The sequence below is a fragment of the Dama dama genome, chromosome 21, assembly GCF_033118175.1.
Source record: "Dama dama isolate Ldn47 chromosome 21, ASM3311817v1, whole genome shotgun sequence".
In the NCBI taxonomy this organism is placed as follows: Eukaryota; Metazoa; Chordata; class Mammalia; order Artiodactyla; family Cervidae; genus Dama; species Dama dama.
This window is the reverse complement of record NC_083701.1, coordinates 67033342-67044360: the sequence shown is the minus strand read 5'-3', so window position 1 is coordinate 67044360 and position 11019 is coordinate 67033342.

Sequence of the window (11019 nt, the reverse complement as noted above, 5' to 3'; positions counted from 1 at the left end):
TAAACAACAACAATAAAGCTGATTAAAAGAATAGGAATTGCATAAAATATTAGAAGGATTAAAGTAGAACAACAATTAACCTTTCATAAATTTCCTTATTGTTTTCTGTCCCAATTTTTATATAGCTATCATGCCATATAAACAAATAGTGTCTTCCTCACATTGTAATATATAGCTACAGTCCATGGGGTACCAAAAAAGTCAGACATGACTTAGCCACTAAACAACAACAACACACTCTCCCGCTTATCACCCTTCAGTTCAAGCCCTTCTCGTTCAAGTAAGAACTCTTACGACCTTTGGCTACCTCATTATGCTTGATACATCTGCTTCTTCCTGAGCTATACTGGGCTTCCCAGGTGGCGCTAATGGTAAAGAACCTGTCTGCCAATGCAGGAGACTCCAGAGACAGGTTCTATCCCTGGGTTGGGAAGATCCCCTGGAGGAGGAAATGGCAACCCGCTCCAGGATTCTTGCCTGGGAAATCCCATTCACAGAGGAGCCTGGCAGGCTACCATCCTTGGGGTTGCAGAAAGCCAGACATGACTGAGCACACATATGCATTTGCCACACTGATCTTTTTTCTAGCTCTTTCAAGAGCTGCTTCTTTCTCAGCCTTCAATGCATTGTCATCTCCCTAGCGAGGCTGAATGAATCATCCTATCTAAAATAGCCAATTATTTTCCATTAAAAACTCTGTGATGGCTCCAAAATTTTTATAGAAGATTAGTTTAGGGGCAGTAATCTGGTTGAGAGTATGTGATGGTGGGAGGAGTTGGTGGTGACTGTCGTCTAAGGAACTTGTCTTGAAGATGCATTTGCACAGTGACTTACATAATATTGAGAAGCTATCAGTTTTCCTTTGCAAGAAAGAGTAATGGTGGTGGGGTTGATGAATATTGAGAGGTAAAGTATCCCCCATTGGGTTTCCCTGGTGGCTCAGCAGTGAAGAATCTGTCTGCCAATGGAGGAGACGTGGGTTCTATCCCTAGGTTGGGAAGATCCCTTGGAGGAGGAAATGGTAACCCATTCTAACATTCCTGCCTTTGAATTCCCATGGACAGAGGAGCCTGGTGGGCTACAGTTCATGGGGTTGCAAAAGAGTCAGACACATCTTAGTGACTTAACAGCAACAATGACACCCTAAATAGTCCTGGGTGATGTCATGGTACTTCGCATGTGTATTTCTTTTATTACATTCTATCACTGTCTGCAATTATCATGTTTATTATCTGTATTTTCTCCCCTTGCTAGAATGTACATGGTCCTTGTTTGTCTTCCCTACATACCTTATGCCATTTAAATAAACAAGGCTAATTCACTTCCCATCTGAACCATTTCCTCAAGTGGAAGATGTTTGTGGATTATTTTGGTCTTCAAATCCGTGATGATGTACATATTTGTATTTCTATACTTAGACGTGACTTCCCACATAGCTCAGTTGGTAAAGCATCTGCCTGCAATGTGGGAGACCTGGGTTCATTTCCTGGTAGGGAAGTTCCCCTGGAGAAGGAAATGGCAACGCAGCTCAGTATTCTTGCCTGGAGAATCCCACGGACAGAGGAGCCTGGCAGGCTACAGTTCATGGGATTGAAAGTTGGACACGTCTTAGCACTATCTTATACATAGACACAGGTGGCGCTAGTGGTAAAGAACCTGCCTGCCCATGCAGGAGACTTAAGAGACGTGGGTTCCATTTCCCTGGGTTGGGGAGATCCCTTGGAGGAGGGCATAGCAATCCACTCCAGTGTTCTTGCCTGGAGAATCCCTTGGACAGAGGAGCCTGGCAAGCTACAGTCCATGGGGTAACAAAGAGTTGGACACGACTGTAGTGATTAAGCACACACACATACATAGACACAGTACTCCATTTCTGGGAAAGGAGACTGTGTATCAGGGTCCTCCTACAGAAAAGTAGAGGCTGGGAGAAAATAAGAAGAAATGCTGGAGATGCTTTGGAGGAAAAGTAAGTGGAAAAAAGTTCAGCACTTGGAGGAAGTGAGAAGAAGGTACTGCGTGATGGGATGAGGCCATTCATAACTTTGCACTACCACCAAAAACCTCTGCAGTGTTTTCCACATCAAAACATCCTTTCCAGCCTTTAGGAGTTTTGACCCCAGAAACAGTCCTCTGCACCAAGTCCTGCAGTCCCTGGCTGTGTGTCTACATCTCTTGCCTCTGTTCCCTGTTTCTTGGCTGCCTTGGCACTCAGTTTCACTTCCAGATGTGGACTTCCTTATGCATGAGTCATAACAAAACGGGCACTGATTATGTGTGCTGAGGCCCAGTTGCAGTGAAGCAAGGCAACTGTGCTGCAAGGAGTTTGGACCTTTTCTCTGGGTCCAGCCACCTTGCCTCTCTTCTAGAACCTGTTCCATCTGTCCTGCCTGTCCTGGCGCCTACCAGGCCTGGTGGCTGGGCTTTAGCTAAGAAGTAAAGAGACCTGTGAGTGGCATGAGCCGAAGTAGAGACTGCAGAAGAGTGTTGGGGGCGACTCCAGAGTCAGAGGGGTCCAGGTGAGAAGCACAGTCTTGTGGCTGCAGCTGGATGACCACTTGTCACATAAGATGTATGCTGCTTGTGAACTGTCGTTGTTTGTTCTCAGTTTTAAGTGTACAGTGAGGCACAAATATGGAGGAGGTCTCTTTGCATGTCTTGGCCAGGGATCCGTGAATCAGGCATGTCAAGGTTTAATATACTATTTCCTGCCTTTTCATGTAAAATTTTGATTTTATTAATAATTTCAATAACAACAACATGGAAATTCCCTTGTTGTCCTTGGTGCTCTCACTGCCAAGGGCCTGGGTTCCATCCCTGGTTGGGGAACTAAAATCCGACAAGCCACGTGGTAAGGTCCAAAAAAAAAAAAAAAGGAAAACATTTACTATTACAACTATTAACACCACATCCACTGTGTACTGAGCACCTGTTATTTGCTAAGTGCTTTACTCACGTTACCCCTAATCTTTATAGTCCTAGGGAGCAGGGATTATTGTTCCGATTTTATAAATTTTACTAATAAGAAAATTGAGTTAAGCCATTTACACAAGGTTATTTAGTTAATATGTTGCAGTATCAGAATCTGAACCCAGGTCTATCTGGCTCCAAACTGTAAAAGTTTTAATTTTTATTTGAAAATGAATTTTTAATGAATCATGCTTAAATTTTTTCTCTTCATATAAATTTATTGTAAACTATGTTCATGTAAACTATGAACCACCTATTTATACAAGTATTCTAGAAAAAATATATTGCTCTTTAAAGTAGATTCCCTTGATAATATATGGATTTAAAGTTTCGGATGAATTTTTTGTTCCAACTTTGCAGGTTCTATACTTATTTTGAGCTAGTTCTATATATGGTAAGCTTACTTGATAACTGCATGTTGAAGTTGTTTTATTTGCCATTTACAGATGTTAATGTTGAGAAATAAGGCATTTGTTACATAATTTCCCACCACTGGCACAGAAGGTAATATGTAAATCATTTAGGAATTTTCTATCAAAGAAAGCAGACATTGTGTCTTTTTGTGTATGAGCATTTGAATATGATTCATACTTCATTGAAATACTTACCCATGACTATGCCTTGGGTGATTTTTACAAAAATAAAACAATATGTACTTATTATAGAGGATTGGTAAATTACAGAGAAGAAGGAAAGGAATTATGCATAACCCTGCCAAAGATAGCTAAGTATTTTATAAGGCTTTTTTATTAAAAAATTTAAGTATTTTACACTGTAAGTCACTTTGTGTATGATAGGTTATTTTCCCATAGCCAAGCAGCATTAATTTCTTCAAGGAAAGTAAATTCACTTTTTGTTCACTGGTGAATTACTAACAGAAAAAAAAGTATAAAATATATTGTTTTTTAATTGTAACTGTCAGTCCGGGCCTATTTTGAGACTGGATATTTAAGACAATTATTCTAGTTTGTCTTGCATTAATCAGTTTAGTTTATTTAATGCTTCATCATATAGATATTTTAACTATTGTTTTTTGGGTGAATAACTTCAAATTTACATTTTGAAAGAATAGAAATAGTACCTATATATTCATATACTCTACACAAATTCACCTGCTAATATTTTACTCCATCACTTACTTAGGTGACGTCTCTCTTTTATATTTAACATTTGTGAAGTTGCTCAGTTGTGTTCAACTTTTTGCAACCCCATGGACTGTAGCCTGCCAGGCTTCTCTGTCCATGGGATTTCCCAGGCAAGAATACTGGAGTGGGTTGCCATTTCCTTCTCCAGAGGATCTTCCCCACCCAGGGATCGAACCTGGGTCTCCCGCTTTGCCGGAGATGCTCTTACCGCCTGAGCCACCAGGGGAAGTCATTAACATTTAAGTTACATATATTGTATTCATTTTTTTTCTGAGTTATTTGCAGGTGTCGTACACATCATAGTCCTTTACCCCTAAATATTTCAGTGTGTATATCCTAAAAGTAGGGATATTCTCTGGTTATTATTCTTAGCCAGAACAATGAATTTAACTCTGATACAACACTTTTTACCTAGTTTTCTGTTCACATTCCAATTTTGTCAGTTTACCCAATGATATCCTCTGTAGCATTCTCCCCTTTCAGTATCAGTTCAGGACCCAGCACATGGTCAGATACAGTCATATCTCCTTATCCGCAGGGGGCATTGGTTCCAGGAGGCCCTCCCTCCCCCACCATGCTGTGTGCAGATCCCCAAATCCACAGGTGCTCAAGTCGCTTGTATAAAATGGCATAATAGTCAGACCCCTGTATCCTCAGATTTGGCATCTACAGATATAGAGGGCTGACCGTATTGCATTTAGTTGTGATGTCTCTTTTGCCTCTTTTAATCTGGAACATTTCTACTGCCCTTTTTTAGAATTCGGCCCCCTCCCCCAGCTTTAGAAAATAGAATGGCCATTTTTTTCAGGTTTGTCTCATATTTTTCCACGAGTCTAGGAAAACAGTCCCTTGTTATCTGAGCTGCCTGAAGCTATGCTGGACAGAAATGATTTCTCCTTTTCTTCTGCCTTTCAGATCTCACATATGTGTCTCCAATGGCAGAATTCAACCTGGAACCATTCAGGGAAAAGTCCTCAGGGAAAAAAGAGTTCTAGGTTTGTTCCCCATCAGCAGAGCAAAGTGTAGAAAGGGGTGGCAACAGTACTAAAATGAACAACCGCTGACCTCCCGTCCTGTTAGGACCTGGGGACAGAAGGAGAACAAGACAGTGAGCTCCCTGCCTTTAGGAGCTTACAGTTTTCAGACAGACCTCCGAGTACTGAGAACGGAAACACACAGGGTACTCTCTCAGGGCTCAGAGGCCTGACAGAAAACGGGGGGCCACAGCTATGTGAAGGGCAGGGTGGGGTGGACTTGGGACTGTCTAGGTAGAGAAATGGCCGAGGCGGTGGACACCACAGAACAAGCTCTATTTTCAAAACAACAGACGGTCAACATCACTGGAATTTGGTGGAGTGGGGCATCATTTTAAGACGGACAGACTAGTAGAGAGGCTGGGTTGTGCTAGGCCTTGTAGGACCTGGTGATGAGCTGGCATTTTGTTCTACGTGAAAGAGAAATGTTATACCCTATATGGCACCTTTGGGCAAATTAGAAGAGGCATCTACTCCTCAAGACATTTCCATCTTGTTGAAAAATTGCTATAAAATACTTTTATTAGAACAAGACACTTTACTGACACCTGCCAGAGGATACTGGTGATGAATATTAAATTTACACTGCCTCAGAGGGAAAGGGACTCTTCCATAAGGCTGTTCTACTACTACAACCTGCACCATGTACATGGCCGCCTGGCTGGGGGTTGATACGGCCTGTATGGTCTTGGTGTAGAGGGGACACAAAGAGAGGGGAAGAGATCAGATAAAGTGTTTTGGAAGCAGATCCTACAACATTTTGGAGGCAAAAGGATTGGTTAGAGAAGATGGGAAAGGGGATGGTGTAGTGATGACTCATCAGGTTTGTGGGTGGCAGTGCCATTACTGAAATGGGTACCACTGGGAGAAGACCAGGAACAAAGAAATCCAGTAGTGGGCTTCCCTGGCGGCTCAGTGGGAAAGAATCCACCTGCCAGTGCAGGGGACATGGGTTTAATCCCTCGTCTGGGAGGATCCCACATGCTGCGGAGAAACTAGGCCTGTGTGCCACAACTGTTGAGTCTACACACTGCAACTACTGAAGCCCGTGTGCCTAGAGCCCGTGCTCCACAACAAGAGAAGCCACCGCGGTGAGAAGCCTGTGCACCGCAGTGAGGAGTAGCCCCTGCTCGCCGCAGCTAGAGAAAAGCCTTCACAGCAGTGAAGACCCAATGCAGCCAAAAAACTTTAAAAAGGTAAAAAAGAAAAAGAAGTGAAAGTGAAAGTCACTCAGTCGTGTCCGACTCTCTGCAACCCCACGGACTATACAGTCCATGGAATTCTCCAGGCAAGAAAACTGGAGTCAGTAGCCATTCCCTTCTCCAGGGGATCTTCCCAACCCAGGGATCAAACCCAGGTCTCCTGCACTGCAGGTGGATTCTTCACCAAAAAAAAAAAAAGAAAGAAATCCAGTAGTAATTAAAATACAGGTATTTGTCATCTTCCTCTGAATGTTCTGTTTTCAACTAAAAGTTACCCAAACTCTTGTCTTTTCCAAAATACATATCCTTGAAAAGCTTACCTGCTAGAGTCAAGGATAATATCTTTGCCCTTCAGGCTTGTAGAATTGGGTTAAACTCAAATTTTACTAACATTTCCAAGTTCCTCTTAGGCACTCTGCCAAAGACTTTAACACCTTACCTCATTTTCTTTGTGTGGCAATCCATGAGGTAGTTCCTATTTTTATTTTCATTTTATAGAGATGTGAGGCTCAGAGAGAGATCTTATCACTCGATTTGAACAGGGTACAACAGTTACAAGTTCAAGTCAAGAGTTGATCATACTGCCTGAGTCGCTTGCTTTTTTCAGCTTTGTCAGTGTTATTCAATAGAAGTCTCTGCAATGATAGAAATATATGTACACTGTTCAGTAGTTATATGACCTTTAAGCACTTGAAATGTGCTGATATGATGGAGGAACTAATTTTTTTTTTTTAACGAAGTGATCTTATTTACTTATTTATTTATTGGCCAAGTTGTGCAGCATGCAAATCTTAGTTCCCCAATCAGGGATTGAACCCAAGCTTCCTGCATTGGAAGGAGGAGTCGTAACCACTGGACTGCCAGGGAAGTCCCAGGAGCTAAATTTTTTTATTTCTTTTTGGTTCGCCGGGCTCTTCCGTTGCTGCACTTGGGCTTTCTTTAGCTATTGTGAGCGGGGGCTACTGTTGGATCCGGTGCCAGGACTTCTCATTGCAGTGGCTTTTCTTTTTGCAGAGCACAGACTCCAGGGGCATGGGCTTCAGTAGTTGCAGCTCCAGGGCTCTAGAGGGTGGGCTTGGTAGTTGCCATGCATGGGTTTGAGTTACTTCAAGGCACGGGAAATCTTCCCAGATCAGGGATCAAACCTGTGTCCCCTGCATTGGAAAGCAGATTCTTATTCACTGTATCACCAGGGAAATCCCCCCAGGAACAAACATTTTAATTTAAATAACTACAGTTGGCTAAAGTGTTACTTGCTCAGTCGTGTCTGACTCCTTTCGACCCCATGGACTGTAGCCCGCCAGGCTCCTCCATGGAATTCTCCAGGCAAGAAAACTGGAGTCGGTAGTCATTCCCTTCTCCAGGGAATCTTCTTGACCCAGGGACTGAACTCAGGTCTCCTGCATTGCAGGCAAATTCTTTACTGTCTGAGCCACCAGAGAAGCCCCCCATGTGTGCATATATTATATATATTATTTTATACATAATTAATTATATATATTTTACATTTATAGCCCTTCCCATGTACTAGGCACTATGCTTTACAAATATTAACTCATTTTATCTTCATAATGATGCTGTGAGGTAGATAATTTAAATATCCTAATGTTACAAATGAGAAACTAAGGCAAAATTTGGGTGTGGCCAAGGACACAGATTATTATTCAGTCGCTGTTCGTGTCTGACTCTGCAACCCCATGGACTGCAGCATGCCAGGCTTCCCTGTCTCCCATCTCCCAGAGCTTGCTCAAACTCATGTCCATTGAGTCGGTGATAACCGTCCAAACATCTCATCCTCTGCCGTCCCCTTCTCCTTCTGCCCTCAATCTTTCCCAGCATCAGGATCTTCTCCAATGAGTTGGCTCTTTGAATCAAGTGGCCAAAGTATTGGAGCTTCAGCATCAGTCCTTCCAATGAATATTCAGGACTGATTTCCTTTAAGATGGACTGGTTGGATCTCCTTGCAGTCCAAGGGACTCTCAAGAGTTCTCCAGCACCACAGTTTGAAAGCATCAATTCTTCGGTTCTCAGCTTTCTTTATGGTACAACTCTCACATCCATACATGACTACTGGAAAAACCATTGCTTTGACTAGATGGAACTTTGTCAGTAAAGTGATGTCTCAGCTTTTTAATATGCTGTCTAGGTTTGTCATAGCTTTTCTTCCAAAGAGCAAGGGTCTTAATTTCATTAAGCTTCAGTCACTGTCTGCAGTGATTTTGGATCCCAAGAGAATAAAAGCTGTCACTGTTTCCATTTTTTTCCTATTTGCTGTTAAGTGATGGGACTGGATGCCATAATCTTGGTTTTTTGAATGTTGAATTTCAAACTAGCTTTTCCACTCTCCTCTTTCACCCTCATCAAGAAGCTCTTTAGTTCCTCTTTGCTTTCTGCCATTGGAATGGTGACATCTGCATACCTGAAGTTGTTGGTATTTCTCCTGGCAATCTTGATTTCAACTTGTGAGTCATCCAGCTTGGCATTTCACATGATGTACTATGCATATAAGTTAAATAAGCAGGGTGACAATAACAGCCTTGACACACTCCTTTCCCAAGTTGGAACCAGTTCATTCCATATCTGGTTCTAACTGTTGCTTCTTGACGTACTGCATTTTGGACTCTTTTTGTTAATTATGAGGGCTATTCCATTTCTTCTAAGGGATTCCTGCCCACAGCAGTAGATATAATGCTCATCTGAATTAAATCTGCTCATTCCCATCTATTTTAATTCACTGATTCCTAAAATATTGATGTTCACTCTTGCCATCTCCTGCTTGACCACATCCAACTTACCTTGATTCACGGACCTAACATTCCAGGTTCCTATGCCATAGTGTTCTTTACAACATTGGACCTTACTTTCACCACCATACGAATTCACATCTGAGCGTCATTTCTGCTTTGGCCCAGCCCCTTCATTCTTTCTGGAGCTATTTCTCTGCTCTTCCCCAGTAGCATATTGGGCACATACCAATTTGGGGGGCTCATCTTCCTGTGTCGTATCTTTTTGCCTTTTGATACTGTGTAGCTGGTGGCAAAGCCAAACTTTGATTAGTCCTTTTGGCTGCTAAGTCCATGCCTTTTGTTGTTGTTTACTCACAAAGTCATGTGACTTTTGCAACCCCATGGACTGTAGCCCACCAGACTTCCCTGTCCATGGAATTTCCCAGGCAAGAATACTGGAGTGGGTTGCCATTTCCTTCTCCCGGGAATCTTTCTGACTCAGAGATTGAACCCATGTCTCCTGTATTGACAGGCAGAGTCTACCACTTAGCCAGAAGGAAAGTCCCCATATTTATGGTAAGCTAAATAAGTATAATGGGAGGTGAGAGAGGGCAAACATTTTTACTAATAGGTGAGTGATCAAAAATGTTTCCTATCACTTTAGACTAGACCTTAGACAACTGATCAAACATAGCGATTCCTAACCTCAAAATTTAAAGGGATTTTGGAGGTAAGTCCATCCTTCTTTCCACTGACAGAGGCTGTTCTGTATGCAGAGGGGGAATGAGGTTAAATGAATTTGGGGTATGGTGATGGTTGAGATGAGAGTTCTAGGAATATTAGTACTTGTTTACAGACTAACACTTGTAAAGGTTTCTGTGATGGTGATTTCCTGTTTTCCTATTTAAAAAACTCATCCTTTCCAGTTTTGTTCTAGTCACCAATTCTTTAAAAAAAAAATTGTTTCTGATATATTCAAACAGAAGAGGAGGGGACGTGGAAGATCTGGAGAGGGCAGATCCCAGACCAAAAGAAAGCTGGTTGGAACCAAGACCTGCTTTATGTTCCCTAGGTAGGTGCTCTTTTATGTGTGTGGGTTCTGATGGCTCCGATTCAACAACAATCAAAGGTTAAAAAAAAAAAAAGTTACTATTTAAAAGAAAAGAAAAAAAAAAAATGAAGAAAACAATAAAAAAAAGAAAAATATAAAAGAAAAAGGTATTTTTTCAAAATCTTGATCAACGGGAAAGATAAAATTTACTCAAATCTAATTTCTGCCTATTCACTTCTTGTTTGAAGTGAATAAGCAGTCTCCCCCCCACCCCCCCCCCCCAACCCCCCCGCCACCAGGCCCCCAGTTCTTGTGTACCTTAGGCATCTTTTACATCTCCACGGACCCACCAGCGCACTTAGTTGTGGTATAAATGAAGGGCACGTTCGACCTTATATACTGTATACCCATCATCACTGTTTCCCAAGAGTGTGAAGCACGTTTGTGGTGTCACAGAAAATTTTGGGAAAGACCAGAATTCTAAGTCAGGGAATAAGGGCATCACTTAAAAGGCTGTGCGGAATATGTGGGGTATGTGTTTCAAGCGGTAGGATTTTCAGGGCGAGCAAGTGGATGGAACACGTGAGGGGGCAGGAACGGCCGCGCTTCGGGGATGTAGCAAACAGATGTCTACCCGGATGCCTTGGGCAGCTAAATCCAAAGCTTTCATTTCCCGGTTGCGGAAAGTTCCTGAATTCCCCGCAAAGGCCCGTTCGGGGTGACGGGAAAGGGGCCTAGCCATCCTTCCATTTTTATAGCGTCGTTAAGCAGTTCACGAGGAGGTGAACCGTCCTTTCCGAGGGCTCGGCTGCACCCCGCAGCCCAGGTAAAAGACGTCTCACGTGCAGCCAATCCGCGTCAGGGCGCGCGCCCTCGACTCCGAGCAGAGGAGCC